The sequence below is a fragment of the Telopea speciosissima genome, chromosome 1 (assembly GCF_018873765.1).
Source record: "Telopea speciosissima isolate NSW1024214 ecotype Mountain lineage chromosome 1, Tspe_v1, whole genome shotgun sequence".
In the NCBI taxonomy this organism is placed as follows: domain Eukaryota; kingdom Viridiplantae; phylum Streptophyta; class Magnoliopsida; order Proteales; family Proteaceae; genus Telopea; species Telopea speciosissima.
The window spans coordinates 56,958,284-56,978,561 of NC_057916.1; the positions used below are offsets into that span (position 1 = coordinate 56,958,284).

Below are 20,278 nucleotides of genomic sequence, written 5' to 3' on the forward strand. Positions count from 1 at the left end.
GGTCCTGGATCTTTTTGGCTAGACTTTGTTGGGCCTCTGTTCCAGGCCTTCTCGGACGAGGGAGATTCCCATGACTGTCTCGTCGGTGGTCACTGTTAAGGGTAGCTGGTAAGTGTTCAGTTTGCTCCGCATAGTTTCCTGATAGGGGATCTCCCTTTGGTCTGCTAGAATCCGACATGTTGTCTTCCTCCACATGGAATTGATTTTGTTGGTATTGGTGAGTTTGGTCTCCTTCCTGGTCGGTATTCTGTAAGAACATTCTCATCATTAGCTCCAGCCTCTTTGACATGGTGATGAATTGCTCCTACGTCACCGGCCCTTTGGGATCCACTTCGTTGTGTCAGAGATCGACTTCTTCTAGAGGATTGTGATTGTAGCCATTGGGATTAGAGAAGGTTGTTGCCGGGTCTACCTGTAGATCAGTCGTGATCGGGTTGAGGCCCTCCTTCCTCAATTACAATCTCGTCCTTCGTGCATCTGCTCTGTTCGCCATGGCCACTAAGTAGTCCTTCATTCTCAAATCTCCCGGAGCCCCACGGTGGGTGCCAATCTATTGATGCCGAAATCCTCCTTCCGTGATCCGGTCCGATCCAGCACAATCTTGCACTTCAATAGAACCAAAAGACAAAGAAGGTCAGCACCCTGGGGGTTTGTCCCTAGGGGAGGTACCTCCGATGCCTAAGTTAGAATTCTGAGTGAAACAACAGTTAAAAGAAGGGGCCGGAGATAGGGAGCTGAGTTCCAGAGTCATGTTTTCTAATGGCCAGAGTTGAGTCTCCCAGTAGTAGGGTCCCAAAAATCTTACCTTCATTCCTTCTAAGTTCTACCTTTTCTCATATATCTGGCTCTACTCTCCTAAATGTCCCTTTTACCCCTTTTTTAGGGTTACATAGTCTCCAAGGCAGGCTGGTAATCCGATTTGGGGACCATTAACCAAATTGATAGTATTCATCAGTGATTGTAACCTTGGTGGTCCACGTGTAAAGCTAATTTGTGCGTGCTTTTGGTGTAGGATCATGGTTGAAGGCCCGATTGGACCACATGCGTTTTCTCTCTGTAAGCCGGTTCCTTGGTTCAGTCCTATCATACGTGTCTAACTAGCATTGGAGGCGGGATATGGGCCGTATCAGGTCCCCCTTTTAGACTCACCTAGGAATCGACAAAAGAGGGAGGGGGGAGAGTCGGCCGACCCATGTGGGCAACTTGGACTGGGCCCAAAGTCCATGTCCGATTTACATTTGTTAATGCTTGTAATTTCAAGTTTTCAACAATTGAATTCAAGTTGTCTTAAAAGATGCTAAATTCAAATTATCAACCAATGTTTAAAGTTTTTATATATCGACATTGAGAATTAAATTAGGTTGAAACTCCCCAAATTGATAGATGATATGTGGATGACATGTCTATAAAACTTGAATACCATCATCCAGTTCACATCTCTATGGTTTTTTATGCAATAATAATCCTTATAATTTTTTTTTTATTGAGTGAATTGAGTCCCTTTCATCTACTCAACTAGCTCAATTGTAGAGATTTCCTATAGTATTTGAAAGAAATGTGATTTGTAATGAAAGTCATGAGTCGTTTATTGTCACACTAGAAGATAATTGTCAATAAGCACGAGAAAAAGGTTAATGCATGTAAGTTTAAAAGGGGAGGCAACGAAATTCGTATTACTGATTTAAGGACCAACCTTCATAGTTGGGCCACTTTTTTACTTTTGGTGAACCAGTAGGGCCCACTTATTTGTTTGGTATTGGATTAGTTTTCCAAACTAGGCAAACGTATCTTACAATTGTAGATACTCTTGTTTAAATAATGAAAATAATTAGTAAAAAACCAAAATGTAGAGAAGCATATAGTAATTGCATGGTTAGACTAAAATATTCTTAAAACATAAAAAAATTTGTTTTTAGGAGTACTAGAATATGTAAACAAAAGAAATAAAATGAAAATAATGGCTCGGCCTAGAATTATTGTAACTTGTAATAGAAGAAATATAAATCTTTGTGTGTGTGCTGCGTACGTTTTTTCAGTCTCTAAAATCTATATTACAAGAGACGAAAGACCTGCCTTCTGAAGGTTGTGGGTAGCCCTTTAAAGGTAGTAAAATGATAGATACATGGACAGTGATGAGTCAAGAAATAATAGACCAATAAGAGAATGGCACGTGGCAATCCAGAGGCAAGACAAGAGTAACTGGTTAGACCAAGCTGTACCCCAAGACTGACCACAGACAAGTCCTCAAAATCCGAGTGGTGTACTCTCGGGCGTGGCCGAGTACTCTCAGTTGATGTTTGGCACACTCAACCAGCAGTACATGCCAGGGGAATAAGAGAAGAGCTAAGTGCTCACACTCGGGTCATGATTGAGAAGAGCCGAGTGCTTCCACTCTGGTCATAATTGAGAAGAGCCGAATGCTCTCACTCAGGTCATGATTAGGAAGAGCCCAGTACTCTCACTCAGATTCTGATTCAAGATTGGAGAACAAAGAAGACTCGAGTGACCCATGCTCGAATGATAAGGCAATTATTGATGGAAGAACCGAGTGCTTGGCACTCGGACCAAGACTTTACACGTGGCCAGTGCGCAGGGTTGGCCTCTGATCACAATTAGCCTAGCATAGGGTCAACCTAGTACAAAGGATTGGAACTCCCCATAAAACCCTAAATTGAAGCAACAACCGCAGCCTAAGCAAGTCGCGGGGCCACGCCATCTCATCCCAAAGATCACGAGATATGCTGAATCAGCTAGGATTAATCATTATCTATCGGCGGAACCGTATCCCACTCAACTAAGGACTCTTACCATGTAAAGAGTCCACTTCCAAATATAACTCCAGCATGAGACCTCCCACCTCAGTCGAACTCTTTCCTTATAAGGATTCTTTCCATAACTGCCCAAGGCCACACTATAAATACCCAGGTATGAGGCTCAAATGCCATCTTACTTTTTACTAAGTTGGAATACTATTGCTTTGGAGACTTGACTTAGGCATCGGAGAGTCCTTGGCCGGAGTCACACCGGCTCTCTTGTGCTAACTCGGTTTTTGTAGGCTCATCCATGGCCGAATCGGGCGGCAAAGGTTTTCAGACACAATAGATTTGGCACCGTCTATGGGGCAAGAGTCAACGAGGAAGGCCAAAGCTAATGCATGGTTTGTCGCGATCGCGGAAATGCCAAACAAAGTGGTCAGGACTGAGACGGTGATTTCCTTTACCAACTTTGACCTGGAAGGTATAAGCTTACCTCATGATGACGCTTTGGTGGTGTAAGTGGAGTTTGCAAAAAGACCCATTCATCGGGTATTAAGAGATACGGGAGCATCAGTGGATCTGATGTTGCTTGACGCGTACCGGCAATTCAACTTTGGGGACGATGTGCTCAAACCCTAAGGCACCTCCATACATGGATTCTCAGGAGCTTCAGCAATGATTAAGGGCTCAATCGAGCTAATAGTTACAATAGGGGCAGAACTATGCCAAGCGACCGTTAAAGTCAAGTTCTTGGTGGTGAGGTCGGTTATGGCCTTCAACATAATACTTGGGAGACCGACCCTCACCGCCCTTTGGGCAATCATCTCGCCTACCCACCTAAAAATGAAGTTCTAGATAGAGAATGGAGTCGGAAAAATTTGAGGCGACCAAAAGAAGGTCAGAGAGTGCTTCGTGATGTTTTTCAAACAGAATAAAGGCAACGTCTGAGGAATGGCTTTTTGCATAGAGGATCGCCTCGAAGATCAGAGAGATGAACTAACTGAGAGACGAGGGAAGCTAGTAGAAGACCTTGTTCTGATCCCACTCAGCGAGAATGACCTTGCCAAGATAGTCCAGCTAGGCTCATTACTGAGCAAGGAATAAAGAAGTAAGCTCAAAAACTTCCTAAAGGAGAATGCGGGTGTTTTTGCCCGGTCGGCTGCAGACATGCCAGGGATTTTGAGACATATAGCTGAGCACCAACTTCACGTCAATCCGACACGAAAGCCCCTCCAGCATAAGAGAAGGAACGCCCTTGATCGATAGATAGTGATCAAAGAAGAATTGAAAAAGCTCCAACAATCAGGCTTAATTAGAGAAGAGAAACTCCCCACTTGGTTGGCAAACGTCATCATGGTTCCCAAACCAAATGGGAAATAGAGAATGTGCATCGACTATACTGACCTTAATAAGGCATGCCCAAGGATGAGTACCCCCTACCTCGGATCGACTTGCTGATCAATGCCTCGGCCGACCACAAAATGCTCAGCTTCATGGATGCATACTCCGGTTACAACCAGATCCTTATGCACGAAGAAGATGAGTCATATACCACATTTCGAATGGATCAGAAGAACTACTGTTACCAGGTTATAACCTTTGGATTGAAGAACGCCGGAGCTACGTACCAGAGAATGGTCAACCAAATGTTCCAAGAATAAATTGGTCAAAATATGGAAGTGTATGTAGATGACATGCTTGTGAAGCTGACCTCCACTTAGCTGACCTAGATGAAGCATTTGAGGTACTGAGGAAGAATCAAATGAGGCTGAATCCAGCCAATTGTGCCTTTGGAGTGACCTCAGGAAAATTCCATGGCTTCATGGTGTTAGTCCGAGGAATTGAGGCCAACCCAATAAAGATCCGGGCCATGCAAGAGATGAACCCTCTGAGGACAGTCCGAGAGGTGCAAAGGCTAAACAAAAGAGTGGCGGCACTTACTAGATTTATGTCAAGAGCCAGAGACAAATGCTTGCCATTTTTTAAAACATTAAAGAACCTTCGAAACCCGAAAGATTTTGCATGGATGGATGAGTGCCAATAAGCATTCGAGGAATTGAAGAAGTACTTGGAGAACCCACCTCTCCTTGCACGACCTGAACCTAATGAAGGTAATGAAATATGTGAAGACTTGTAAGAAATGTCTGCTGTTCACCCCGGTCTCGCACCAGCCTACGACGCATCTAACTTTGGTGCTCAGCCCTGTACCATTCGCTATGTGGGGGATGGACATACTCGATAACTTTGTCCCAGCCTCAGGTAATTGGAAGTACTTGGTGGTCACCATTGACTACTTCACCAAATGGATTGAGGTGGAACCCTTGGCAAAAATAACAGAGAAAAATATGGAAAAAATTTCTAGGATAAGGTCATCTATCGCTTCGGACTCCCTAAAGGCCAACGGTCAAGTGGAGGTGTCTAATAGGACGCTACTGATAGGAGTAATGAGAAGACTGGATGAGGATAAAGGAAGATGGGTGGAAGAGTTGCCGTATGTATTGTGGGCCTACAGAACGACTGTGAGAACTCTGACTGGTGAAAGTCCATTTAAGTTAGCATATGGCACTGAAGCACTTGCTCCTATGGAAGTTAAAGCCTCGTCCCACAGAGAGTTATGTTTCAATGAGCAGACATATGAAGATGGACTAAGGGCAAACCTAGACTTCCTAGACAAGGTGAGGGAGAACGCGCTACTATGAAACATGGCGTACTAGCAATGAACGGCCAAATACTATGACTCCCGAGTGAAGGAATGACTATTCAGACAAAGAGACCTTGTCCTAAGGAAAGCTAGCGTGTTTCAACCCAAAAAGGAAGGAAAGCTCTCACTAAATTGGGAAGGATCCTACATAGTTTCCAAGAAGATCCGACCAGAAACGTATCGTTTGAATACTCCGGGGGGTAAGAAGATACCTGTAGACGCTGGATTTTACCACCCCCTAGTGATGACGACAACCGAATGCGAAAGACTGGCAATGCCCTTTAAATACTCTTTCCCTTTGGAGTGACTCAGACACCCCCTGTTCCACCTTGTTTCCACCCCCTGTTCCACCTCATTTCTACCCGGGGTCCCCCCATCCCCATAATGACCCTACACAATGCCCTTGCCTGAAGCCCTGACCCAGTGGCATCGCGCGCAGCCACGGCACTGCGCGATAGCACAGTGCTTGGCAGCGGTGCTGTGCGGCAGCGCCGTGCCTGGCCATGGCGCCACGTAGCGGTACAGCGCCCCTGCCTGCGACGCAACGCGGCAGTGTCGCGCCCTGACCTGCGGCGCTGTCGGGTACCCAAAGTGAAATTTTTTTATTTTCGGCGGCGCCGCCAAACGAAAATTGTACCCATAAATACCCCTGCCCCTCATTTCAACAAGTTCCAAGTTGAGGAGAGGGGGGACCCCCAGAGCTCCAATTTTCAGTTTTTTTCCTTTTTTTCCTAGTTTCAGGGCCCCTGTCCCTGTCCGATTTCAAGCTTTTGAGCCTCGTCCCTTTGTCTGGAGTCTGGGTCCTTCGGACCCACCTTTTTTTTTTCTTTTAAAAACCCGAATATTATCTAGGACCCGGGCTGGCCCTTAAAATTTTATTAATTAGGGAAAAAATGGCAGATATAAGGGGGGACATAGCCCGCCTTACCCCTAACCCGCAAGGATGGCAACAAACACTATCTAAGCTCTCAACCCTCCCAAAAATAAAGAACATTTACAATCTTAGAACTGGATGCCCTTCCTTGTCCTCGCTAATCAAAAATTCCAACTCATTGGAAACAAAGTCTTCCTCCTTAATATCTAAATCAGATTTTCTGGTGCAAGCTGCTTTAGCAAGGCAATCGACAACCATAGTCCTTTCATCGCATTTCAATTCCATAACAATGTAGACTTTTAAATTATGTCTGTGTAGTATACAGTAATTAATTTAATTAAGCAGCTTGTGTATCATTTTAGCTATGCGTGTGAAAATAGGACATTTTATGAAGGAAGACTATTAAAAAACCAGCATCTAGTAGAAAGACTGGTTTTACCGGGCGAGGTGGGTGCCTAACACCTTCCCACTCTCGTAACTTGACCACTTACCCCGAATCTCTGACCAGACCAAATGAAGTCCCGTAGCCCTTCACAAGGCTACACCAATGGGTCCTAGGCCCTAATCCTAGGTGGCGACTCCATTTCACTTGATTGTATGACCCCTTGTGAGGATCCGCTCTCGAAATCGTGCACTGAGGGGGGTTTTGGCTTCCCTCGCACTTGGCTCGATGGGGGGTTTTTTGGGGTTATGCTCCTCGGTTGGAGAGAGAGAAGAAATGTGTCTTCTCAGATGGTTATGATTTATCAGGGGATGGGGGTCATATAATTAAATGAAATGGAGTCACCACCTAGGATTAGGGCCTAGGATCCATTGGTGTACGGGACTTCGTTTGGTCTGGTTAGAGATTTGGGGTAAGTGGTCAGGTTACGAGAGTGGGAAGGTGTTAGGCACCCACCTTGCCCGGGTAAACCATTCTTTCTATTAGATGCTGGTTTTCGAATATTCTTCCTTTATAATGTCCTATTTTCACATGTACAGCTAAAATGATGCGCAAACTGCTTAATTAAATTAACTACTATACACTACATGGTCATAATTTAAAATTGTACATTGCTACGGAATTAAAGTGAGATGAAAGAATTACATATTTTCTATGTGTTTAAACCAATAAAGTTATACGGGATGAATCGCATCTCCCAGCTCAGGTGGAGGGAAACGACGGGCATTATCCTTCGTCGGACTGAGTAAGGGCATCGAAAAGTAATTACCTGGATATCAAGCAGAATAACGGCGTCGAAAAAATATTTGGGGAGTACTTACCCGGATGTTGGGCAGCGTAACGCGCATGCGGTGTCGGGTGCTGAGATCTTGGACAGAACAACGACGTCGGAGAGCTTTGGAAACTAGGCTTCTTTAAATATCGAGTAGAGTAACGATGCACAGGCATTGAATCCTAGGACCTCAAACAGAATAACGGCATCGAAAAGCGCTTTGGAAACTGGGGATTAGGACATCGAGCAAGGTAACTAGGCCATGGGAGGCTTCGGGGTTTTGGACAGAATCGGGTTAGGAAAGGCAGGTCCAAAGGACTCGGACTCCAAACAGAGGGACTAGGCTCGAAGGCTCAAAATCAGACAGGGGCAGGGCCCCGAAACTAGGAAAAAGGGAAAAAAAACTGAAAAACTAGAGCTCTGGAGGTCCCCCCTCTCCTCAAATTGAGACTTGTTGAAATGAGGGGTTAGGGGGCTATTTATAGGTAAAAATCCTTTTAGCAGCGTCGCGGGATATTTGGCAACGCCGCTGGATGAAAAAAATTACGTTTGGGGTACCCGACGGAACCGTGGAGGGTAGGATTTTCCTAGCTGCGGCACTGCCGGGCAGTTCCGCGGCCGACCGCGGTGCTTTCGGGCTGTGTAGCAGCCGAGCATGACGCTTTCAGGTAGTGCCATGGCCGCGCGTGATGCCATTGGGTCAGGGCTTCAGGTGAGGGCGTCATGTGGAGTCATTCCGGGAATGCGAGGGGACCACGGGTGGAAAGGTGATGGAAAAGGGGGTGTCCGAGTCACCCCAAAGGAAAGGAGTATTTAAAGGGCATTGCTAGTCTTTTACATTTGATTGTCGTCCTCGTTGGGGGGTGGTAAAATCCAGCGTCTATAGTTTGCCCCTCTTTGGCCGAGACCTGTGCCAATAGCCAAAGGGTAAAGACAAAAGACTGCTCGATTTTGTCACCAGGAGCATGCATCACTGCCACATTGCTCATAGGTGGCGGAGTTGAATGATAAAACCGCGTCTCGGTAAATCATTCAACAAATCCTTTAAACAACTACTACCGTTGCTTTGCTCATAGGCGACGGTGTTCCCTCGACATACTTTTCAGTGAGCCTCCTTGGGCCGAGCAACAACTCTATTACTTTGCTCAAAGGTAATAGAGGTCCCTTAGTAAACCTTTTGGTGAACTTCCTTGGGTTGAGCAATTACTATCGTCACTTTGCTCATAGGTGACAATGTTTTGAACGATAAAACCTAACTCGACAAATCGCTCAGTGAAATCTCTTGTTTTGAATGGTAAAACCTATCTCGGCAAACCATTTGATGAAAATTCTTGTTTTGAACGGTAAAACATATCTCGGTAAACCATTCGATGAAAACTCTTATTTTGAATGATAAAACCTATCTTGGTAAATCATTCGGTAGCAACTGGTGCTCGATCAGTAAATCTAGAGGATCGAGTGTCAACGGGAGATCAGAGATCAAATGGCAACGGGCAATCCAGGGAACAAATGACAATGGTGATAAATAAATCAGATGGCAATGGGCAATCCGAAGATCGGATGACAACGGTGATCAGCAGATCAAATGGCGATGGGCGATGCGAAGATCGCATGGCAACGATGATCAACAGATCAAAATGGCAATGGGTGATCCAAGGATTGGATGACAACGGGTGATCAATAGATAAAAATGGCAACGGACGATCCAAGGATCGGATGACAACGGGTGATCAACAAATCAAATGGCAATGGGCGATCAAGGGATCAGATGACAATGGGTGATCAATAGATCAATAGGTAATCGAAAAGTCAAATGGCAATGGGCAATCCAGGGATCGGATGACAATGGGTGATCGACAGATCACATGGTAACAAGTAACCAAAAATTCAAATGGCAGCAGGCGATCCAGGGATCGGATGACAATGATGATCAATAGATCAGATGGCAACGGGCGATCCGAAGATCAGATGACAACGGTGATCAGCAGATCAAATGGCAATGGGCAATCCAAAGATCGGATGACAACGGTGATCAATAGATCAAAATGGCAACGAGCGATCCAAGGATCAGATGACAATAGGTGATCAATAGATCAGATGGCAACGGTGATCAATAGATCAAAATGGCAACGAGCGATCCAAGGATCAGATGACAACAGGTGATCAATAGATCAGATGGCAATGGTGATCAATAGATCAAAATGGCAACGAGCGATCCAAGGATCAGATGACAACAGGTGATCAATAGATCAGATGGCAATGGGTGATCTAAAGATCGGACGATAATGGTGATCAGCAGATCAAAATGGCAACGGGTGATCCAAGGATCGGATGACAACGGGTGATCAACAGATCAATAGGTAATCGAAAAGTCAAATGGCAACAGGCGATCCAGGGATCGGATGAAAATGGGTGATCGATAGATCACATGGTAACAGGTAACTGAAAAATCAAATGGTAACGGGAGATCCAGGGATCGAATGACAATGGTGATCAATAGATCAGATGGCAACGGGCGATCTGAAGATCGGATGACAATAGTGATTAGCAGATCAAATGGCAATGGACGATCCGAATATCAGATGACAACGGTGATCAATAGATCAAGATGGCAACGGGAGATCCAAGGATCGGATGACAACGGGTGATCAATAGATCAAATTGCAATGGGCGATCCAAGGATCGGATGACAACGGGTGATCAATAGATTAAATGGCAATGGGTGATCGAGGGATCGGATGACAACGGGTGCTCAACAGACCAATAGGTAATCAAAAAGTCAAATGGCAACAGGCGATCCAATAATTGGATGACAACGGGTGATCAACAGATCAAATGGAAATGGTTTTAAGTGATGCTCCATTGGATTCTGATTAATGAGCAACGCTCGATAGGAAATCTGCTTTTGAGCAACGCTCAGCAAGGATTTGTGGTTTTGAGCAATGCTTGATTGGAGTCTTGGTTTTGAGCATCGCTCGATCAGAAAGACATTGTGATCAAAATTTGAAATGTGCAACGATGAGACGACATCGCACCGAATGATGAAAAGAATAATGCTGAGATGGCATCACGATCAAATTTTGAAATGTGTAACGATGAGATGGCATCGCGATCAAATTTTGAAATGTGTAACAATGAGACGACATCGCGATTGAATTTTGAAATTTGCAATGATGAGACGGCATCACGACCAAATTTTGAAATGTGTGACAATGAGACGACATCGAGACCAAATTTCAAAAGGTGCAACGATAAGATGGCATCGCGGTCGAATTTTGAAATGTGTGACAATGAGACGGCATCGCGACCAAATTTTGAAAGGTATAACGATGAGAAGGCATCGCGACTAGATTTTGAAATGTGCAACAATGAGACATCATCGCGATCGAATTTTGAAATGTGTGATGATGAGATAACATCGCGATCGGATTTAAAAATGTGCAACGATGAGATGGCATCACGACCAAATTTTGAAATGTGTGACGATGAGACGGGATAGCGACCGAATTTTGAAAGGTGTAACAATGAGACGACATCACGACCGGATTTTGAAATGTGCAACGATGAGACGGCATCATGACCAAATTTTGAAATGTGTGATGATGAGACGGTACTACGACTGAATTTTGAAAGGTGTAACGATGAGACGGCATCACAACCGAATTTTGAAATGTGTGTCGATGAGACGGCATCACAATCGAATTTTGAAATGTGTGACGATGAGACAGCATTGCGACTGACTGGGGAAGAGAAGTACGATGAGGTGGTATCACGACCAATTTTTGGAAAATGTACGATGAGATGGCATCGTGACCATTTTTTGGAAAAAGTACGATGAGATGGCATCGTGACCCACTTGGAAAAAAATGTACGATGAGGTGGCATCGCGACCAATTTTTAGAAAACATACGATGAGATGGCATCGTGACCCGGGGGAAAAAATGTACGATGAGGTGGTATGGCGACCAATTTTTAGAAAACATACGATGAGATGGCATCATGACCACTATGGAAAAGAGTTCGATGTGATGGCCTTGCAGCCAGTTTTTTGAAAACATACAATGAGATGGCAACACGATCAATTTTTAGAAAACATACGATGAGATGGCATCATGACCGATTTTTCAAAAACATACGATAAGATTGCATCACTATCGATTTTTCAAAAACATACGATGAGATGGCATCGTGATTGGTTTTTCAAAGTGTATGGTGAGGTGACGTTGCAATCTCCCCAAATTTTTTTTTTTTGGCCACGGTGCTGCCGGTTCTGTGCGACGCAGCCACATAGAGCTGCGGCGCCGCCAAGCTTGAATTTCTATAAAAGGGGGGGGGGGTGGACCTCATTTCTCTCCTGCCCCTCTCCCTTGGCTGGTTCCTTCCCTTCTTGGGCTCTCCCCCTCTCTCCTTTCTCTCTCTTCCTTGCTTTTTCTCATTTTTCTCTTTCTTCTTTGTTTTACCATCTCTCTTGTGAGCCATTCACCATGTCTTCATCCAAACGAGGCAGGCCATCATCTTCTTCCTCCGAGGTATCTGGCAACCTGAAGGTAAAGTGGTACACGGGCAGCATTTTGGTGGACAACGCGCTCCACAAATGCTGCACCATCTGGGGTCAGGCTCTCAAGAAGGTAAGTGGTGCTCGCCTTCTCTTCTCTTTTTATGCAACACATGTTCTTGTTCAGTATTTGATTCCCACCCAATACTTTGTAGGAGCTTTACTCCCCTAGTTACAAGAAGTACTATCGTACCAACGATGTCTTGTCATGGTACTCACGCCTTCATCCTGCTGTGAGGGAGAGGGTGGACTTGACCGGCTTGGGGCGTACTGCTCAGGTAGTTTTGCCTAAGCTGGACACTCTGGTAGTTCATGCCTTGGTGGATTGGTGGTGGTCGTCGACTCACACATTTCATCTTCCTGCCAGGGAGGTAACCATCACTCCTCTGGACTTCTTCATGATTACAGGGATCCCCTTCACTAGGAAACCTATTTCTATGACTCCTTGAGACGAGGTCCCTTAAGAATATTGGGGATCTCCTAGGTTTCAAAATGACCTCTCGTGTCATTCTCTTGTCCTCCCTGAAGAAGGAGTGGGACAACCGCATTATTGATGACAACTCCCCTAGGGAGTTATTGGACCAGGCTGCTAGGAGTTTTCTCCTTTATCTTGTCTCCAATGTTCTTTTCTGTGATGAGCGAGGCCGCACAGACACTATTCTTGCTTATTTCTTTGAGGATTTCTATGAGGCAGCATCCTTCGACTGGGGCAGGTCTGTCTATGCTCACTTTCTGAGGATGTTAGATTGTCTTGCCTTCGGCGCTCCTGGCTTAACCAGCTACACCTACATTCTTTGGGTATGCTTCGCTCCCCTGATTTCTCTTTTCTTTTTCTTTTAGCCTTCAATCTCTGTTTGGTTCTTGATATTGCTCTCTTATTTTCTTTATAGGTTTGGTGCTATGAGGTTCTTGGGATCCATGCCCCTAGCCTCCCTGACGAGTCGACTCCTTACATTCCCCGAGTGACTCGCTGGGGAAAGGCCATGTGTTTTCTTACTGCTGAGCTACAAATACATCTTCAGCTCAATGATTTGGCAGTTGTGTGAGTAATGATCAAAGAAACTTCTCTAAGCCCTTTTTGTTCTTCCTGATTCCTCTTTGCTTGTTTAACTGAAATGATTCTGTTGGCAGATCCGCTGGCAGCCCTATGATGAGGAGGAGATTTTGTATCCCAATGACCTGGAGGAGTACCGGTTTGCTTGTGGGCTTATCCAGAAGTGGATAACCTTTGAGGGTCCTTCCGGGGTAGAGCTCTATCTTGGGGAGAGGGTGACCCGCCAGTCGCATCCTACTCAGATGGTGCCTCAGCCTCCCCCTGCTCATATACGTGCTCCTCTCCTATCTCCTGACATTGAGGCCTTGAGGGTTGGGATCGCAGCTTTGGAGTTGGTTGTGGTGAACCAGGATTACCATGACTTCCTTTATCGGGAGACCGTTTGTGCTCGCTTGACCCAGGAGGGTCCTGTGGTATTCCCTTGAACCTTATCTACTTTTGTGACATTTTCTGTCCCCCTTCGTTTTTTTTTTTTTTTTTTTTGAAATTGACAGTCTTGTCTCTTCTTTTCTTTCTTCCTTTTGCAGTATCTAGGTCGTCGCCTGATTCCTAGAGAGTACGGATTGCCTCCCTCACATGGTTGCAGTGTGAGATCTCGCCCTTCCCATGCTACCGGTACTGACTTGCTTATCGCGCAGATGGGCGATCTCATTCCAGGTTATAGAGGGTGGACCATCCCTTCCAGGTTTGACATCAGTCTCTAGACCGTCCTCCCTACCGCTGGGTTTCTGACCATGACTTGGGGCTCCCGATTTCCTTTGCTGGGGAACATTACCCCTTCTTTTGCTTTTCACTTTATGATTAATTCCTCCATCTTGGCTGACCTTTGCTTGGTATCTTCCTAATAAATCAGTGCTGAGAGAAACGTCGACATGCGCCAGATGTAGGCGAGTGTGGACGCTGAGTTCCAGGATAGGATACGTGACATTCAGCGTTTGGTGAGTAATTCCTCTTCTGTATCTTTTGATGTTTTCCCTTCTTTTGGAATCTCTTTCCTTTTCTTGAAGTAATCTCAATCCTTTTCTCTTTCAGAGCAATCAGCTCAACGAGACGAGGGAATCTCAGGACCACTTCGAGCATCGTTATCGGCGGTGTTTTGAGGAGAACCGATGGTATTCTGAGGAGAACAGGCGCCTTCGGAGGGAGCTAGCGCATACGGGACTCTTTTGATTGCCATCCCCGGTGTAAGGTGATGAAGATGAGGATGATGATGACGACGGTGACGATGGCAGCTATGAGTGCGTCCCGGATGCCGATAGTGAGGCCACATCCTTTGGCGGCGAGAATTAGCCTTCTCCCACTCCCCAGTTATTGAACATACTCTTTTTTCATATGGATTTTTAGAGTGTTGTTTGGATTTTTTTTAGATGTTGTGTATTATTTTAGATGTTGTATGTTATTATTATTATTTTTTTATTTTGTCTTATGTACAGAGTAGGTTAATTACCTTGAAACAATTACTTTTTCCTTTGCAATTCACAATCCCAAACGTCTTTTATTTAATCCCTGATTGTTACATGCATGAGAATGGTATGGCGACTAAAAAGAGGGTACGGAAATGAAAAAGAGTGATGGAAACGAAACATAGTCCAATAAGGTCACCCCTCAATCACATGTTTAATCCACAATTCATCCAGTAGGTTCACGATCTTCGGCGTCAACTCTTCTGGTGGTCGAACTATCACCGTTGCTTCTTTCGGAGCCAAATGACATCGCGGGGATACGAGATGAGGCAGGTAGAAGATGGTGTGAGTCAAATCCATCAACCACACATAATCACAATCCTAAACTTTGAAGACCGGGGCTTCTGTATTCCCCCAATGGCAGTTCCACTGAATCTTCTCGTCCCTTCTTTCTTCCAGGTATTTCCTTCAATCCTTGATTCCATGGAACCCTGTTGTTTCTCTTTAGATTCAGAAATGCTTTAAGTGCAGCGTGGCATCGGGTATTGGTTGGACCAATCGTAGCTTTTCCAGCAGCCACATTTGCAAAATTGCAGGGGATCCTGCACAATGATCTGTGCCATATTTTTTGGAAGCACTCATGTCATCCAGACCTTTGAAAGTCTCAGCTAGCACTGTAGGGGTGATATCACATCCTTTTAGAAGCTGCTGAATAACGTCAGCCATTATAGGGAGAACACCTTTTCCCGGGGTGCGCAATAAGTATCTCCCAATCATGCAAAATAAATATGCTTTCCTCCTGTTCTCTTGTCGAGTCTTTTCGACACTTTCCTGCTTGGAAAAGATTCCTGCTACTTTCATAATGTCAATTTTTCCATATTCCATGACCTTATTGACTTCCCTCTTAGGCCATCCGAAGAAATCTTGCAGAAATTCTTCATAGCTGTCGCATAGAGGGGGACAGAAAAGTCTACCTAACGGCGGTGAGAGCATGCAAGCTCAAAATTCTTTAACTGTGGGGGTTGTCTTCACATTTCCAAATCTGAAAACGTGCATTTTTGGATCCCAACATTGGTATATTTGCCGAAGCATGTCATGATGGATCTCCACATACGTAATCCTTCCAAGGATTGGCAGATGTACATCTTCCAATGTGATTGGATCGTTGGTACTCATGTCTGCGGTCCATTTACGTAAAGTCTCGGCGAGAGTTGCCTTCTTTGGGGGATGCATATTGCCTATACCCAACCAAAGAACTCCTTAATAAACTTGAAAAGATTTCTCTTTTTTTGGACTCAAGGAATAGTCAGCTCCTACTAGTAACACGCGAGGAGATGCCAGATGGCGGATTTTTGTTGGACAGCGGGATTTTTTTTTGGATGATGGGTGATAGAAATTGCCAGGTGGTGGATTTGGGAATATGGCCCTGGTGAAGGGTTGATGTGACCGCATTTGAGCATGCCAAGTTGCCTACGTATCCTTTGAAAAGGAATCAGGTCAAACATAGTTCATGTAGACCTGACGGCTACACGAAATATTTTTTGAGTTGGTCCATGTTGACAAGGCCCTTGACGTCTTCTCCATCAAGATCCAAGAGTCGAACAGCTTGCCCAGTTAGGATTTCTTTTACTTGATAAGATCTGCTCCAATTTGGCCTGAACTTGCCCCTTGGGTCATGGACAGGTGCCCTTTGCTCACGAAGAACTAAATCTCCATCTTCGATTTTCGGCAGGCGAACTCCTTTATTGAAGGCTCTCGCCATTCTGAGTTGGTACTTTTTAAGGTGATCCATGGCTTTCATCCTTTTCTCATCTAGCAGGTTGAGCTCATCATGCCTTTCCTGCATCCATTCTCCTTCGGGTAATTTGCAGTCCATCAATACTCTGAGGGACGATACTTGGATTTCCACAAGTAATACTGCCTCCATTCCATAGACCAATGAAAAAGTAGTTTCCCCAGTAGAGGTTCGAATGGACATTCGATAAGCCCATAACACATATGGGAGCTTGTCTACCCAATCTCTATGAGTATCAACCATTTTTTTGCAATATGACTTTGACATTTTTGTTGGCTGCTTCCACTGCTCCGTTAGTCTGTGGTCTGTAAGTCGTAGACCGGTGCCTCTTGATACCAAACTTGGTGCAAAACTTATCCATTTTTCTTAAGAAATGTGCTCCCTAATCAGATATGAGGGCATGTGGCACTCCGTATCTGCATATGATATTGTCCTTGATGAACTTTGCTACTTTCGCAACTATTAAGATGGCATAAGATTGTGCTTCCACCCATTTGGTGAAATAATCTATGGCAATGAGGATAAATTCATGTCTGTTTCGGCGTCACCTTCCTTATGATGTCGATGCCCCACGTGGAGAATGGCCAGGGAGCATTCAATGAATGGAGTTCTGTGGGAGGAATGTGGATGATGTTGGCAAATATCTGGCACTTGTGGCATCTTTTCACGCATGTGGCACAATCTTCTTCCATGGTTTTTCAATAATACCCTAGTCTTAGGATCTTCTTAGCAAGCATTCTGGCATTCATATGTGGTCCACAGATTCCCTGATGGATTTCCTTCATGATTATTTGAGCTTGTTTCTCATCTACACAGAGCAGTTGTATGCCATCGTAAGATCTTTTGTACAATAAGTCTCCTTGGAGCATGAATTGCGTGGCGTACTTTCGTAGTTGCTTCTTTGCACCCCCTGTGAAATGTTCCAGGAACCTCCTTTCTCTGATGAAGTCAATTATGGGTGTGAACCATACTTTCCCATCAACTGTCATGGCATTCACTGATTCTTCATATGCCGGCTCACATCTCTTGTCTACTAGAAATGGTCGGATCTAGGTATCTGAGCTGCACTCAACCATTGAGGCGAGGGTGGCCAAAGCATCTACAAACCTATTGTTGACTCTTGGCAAATATTCGAATGTAATTTCTTCAAAGTTCTTGATCATCTCCTCCAAGTGTTCTTGATAGTGTTTCAGCTTTTCATCTTTCATTTTCCATCTCCCTTGAGTCTGACAGATTACGATTGACAAATCCCCATAAACTTTCAACTTCTTGATTCCCAATGCCATGGCAGCCTCCAGGCCAATCACACATGCTTCGTACTCTGCAATGTTGTTGGTACATGGGAATTCTAATCGGAAAGTAGAAGGGTGATAAAGATCCTCTAGGGTTATTAGCAATATTCCAGCCCTATATCCCCTCTGATTGGCTACGCCATCAAAGTACAACTGCCACCAGTCTTTGCATTCTTCTTCTTCTATGCATGCTAAGTCTTGATCTAGGAAAATATCTTCCATTGGTCGCCCGACTCCACCGGATGTGCAGCTAGATGGTCTGAGTCTGTTTGCCCCTTCATAGACTTTTGGTTAACATATATTATGTCAAATTCTGATAACAACAATAGCCATCTGGCCACCTTCCAATTAGTGCTATCTTTTCAAACAAGTACTTTATCGGGTCCATTCGCGAGATGAGTCAGATTGGATGCGAAAGCATGTAATGGTTCAATCTTTTAGTTACCCAAACCAAGGCGGTACATGTCTTCTCCAAAGGGGTATAGCGAGTTTCATACTCTAGCAATTTCTTGCTCAAGTAGTAGACTGCACGCTCTTCGCCATTCTTCTGATCAAGCTGCGCTACCATCGATCCCATTGCCATTTCTTCAACGGATAAGTATAACAGCAGCGGTTTGCACAGCATCGGCGGGACAAGTATTGGCGGATGAGTCAAGTACTCCTTTATTTTTTTGAACACCTCTTGGCACTTATCGTTCCATTCTTTTGGTTCTTCTTTTCTCAGGAGCTTCAAAATGGGTTCACATGTCGCGATTAGGCGTGCTATGAACCGGCTTATATATTGGATGCGACCCAGAAACCTCAGATATCTTTTTATGTTTTTGGTGACGGCATTTCTGTTATAGCCTTTATTTTTTTGGGATCCAATCCTATTCCTCTTTCATTGACGAGAAATCCTAGAGGCTTCCCTATCGTTGCTCCGAATACACATTTTTGAGGGTTCAATCTGAGCTTGTATTCTTTTATCCGCTTAAGGAACTTTCTCAGTGCCAGGAAATGCCCCTGCCGGGTGACTGATTTGACGATCATGTCATTCACATACACTTCTACTTCTTTATGTATCATGTTATGTAGGATGACCGTAGCTGCTCTTTGATACATTGCTCCTGCGTTCTTTAGACCAAAGGGCATTACCTTGTAACAATAAGTTCCCCACGGTGTGGTAAACGCTGTCTTCTCTCTATTCTTTGGACACATGCTGATCGAATTATACCCAAAAAATCCATCCATAAATGATAGTAGGGCATGCTTTGTTGTGTTGTCTACTAGCAAGTCAATATGTGGCAATGGGAAGTCGCCCTTGGGGCTGACTTTGTTGAGATCTCAGAAATCCATGCACATACTTACTTTTCCATCTTTCTTGGGAATTGGGACAATATTGGACAACCATTGAGGGTATTGTGCCACTTGGAGGATTCCTGCATTAACCTACTTGATGACTTCCTCCTTGATCTTTTCACTCCATTTAGGCCGCATTCTTCTGGGCTTCTGCTTGACAGGTCGAGCGCCTGGATAAGTGGACAGTTGATGCTGTACTATCCTTGGAATGATGCCTGGCATATCTTCATAGGACCATGCGAATACTTCTTGAAATTCCTTCGACAGGGCTTTCATCTGACCAACTTCCTCCTTATCGAGTGAGGAGCCAATTTTAACCATACGGGGTCACTGTTTTGTTCCTAGATTTATGAGACATATGTCCTCTCGGATAGGCTAGGCCTTTCTTTGTTTTAGTTGTTTTATTAAGTGATGGTGTTTAAGGATATCCTCATCATCGGAAGATGAATCAGAAGAAGAAGAAGAGACATACTCGAAATGGTTGACTTCATTCATGATGGAAAGAGGAGTACAAGTAGACTCGATAGACTGGAAGATACTACCTTCCTTGATTACAAGAGACTTACCAGCAGATGAGACTAGTTCAGAGCTGACCACTCCTTGAGATTCTATTTCCTGAAACCTATTAGAAACGTTGATCTAGTTTACAATGGGTTCTTGGAGAGGGTGAATCAAAAGATGAGGTTTCGGCCCTTCTTCGTCTCTTGTAGAAATCATGGCTATCTCGAACAATTCTTTGATGCTCAGATCTTCTTCATCAGCTTTCAATTCTACTTGTTCCACTTCTAGTACCACCCAGTCGATGTTGTCTTGAAAGAAGACTTCAAATCTTGGCTAAAGAATTCACTTGTCGTGATCGAACCAAGGCTCAACATTGCCACAGTATGGGAAGTTCTTTCCTTCCTTGATAAAATACCCGTTCAAATTTTTGAAATATGGAGATGGTCCCATTGCAGTGCTCGCCTTCTCTCACGCTTCAGGCTATTTTCAAGTTTGCCTTTCTTTCTTGGTTCTTCATATCCCAATTTATGACGGTTGCTATAAATTGGAAACTCAGGGAATTCTAGAATCCCTTGCTGATTCTTTCCCAATCCAAGCCCTGGGAAATATTCCATGCTGCTCATCATCTTCAGAGTTGACTTACTCCATGTGGATGGAATGGGATTACCTCTCTTACTACGGAGGTTGTCACACGGATTGCCCCAATCTCGAATCCACCTAGCTAGGTATCTTCTGGAGTTTCTACTCCTACCTCATGCTTGCCAAGGTGTGGACTATTTTTGGGTCACCGAAGAT

The 20,278-nt window shown here is 44.5% G+C and overlaps 1 long non-coding RNA gene across 1 annotated transcript; it reads left to right on the forward strand.

Annotated features, from left to right (window-relative positions):
- Window positions 1-202: 202 nt before the first annotated feature.
- LOC122664492 lies at window positions 203-16,893 on the forward strand. The gene is made up of 3 exons (XR_006333342.1): window positions 203-217; window positions 14,499-14,501; window positions 16,820-16,893. It is a non-coding gene; the product is annotated as an uncharacterized LOC122664492 (long non-coding RNA).
- The last annotated feature ends 3,385 nt before the right edge of the window (window positions 16,894-20,278 follow it).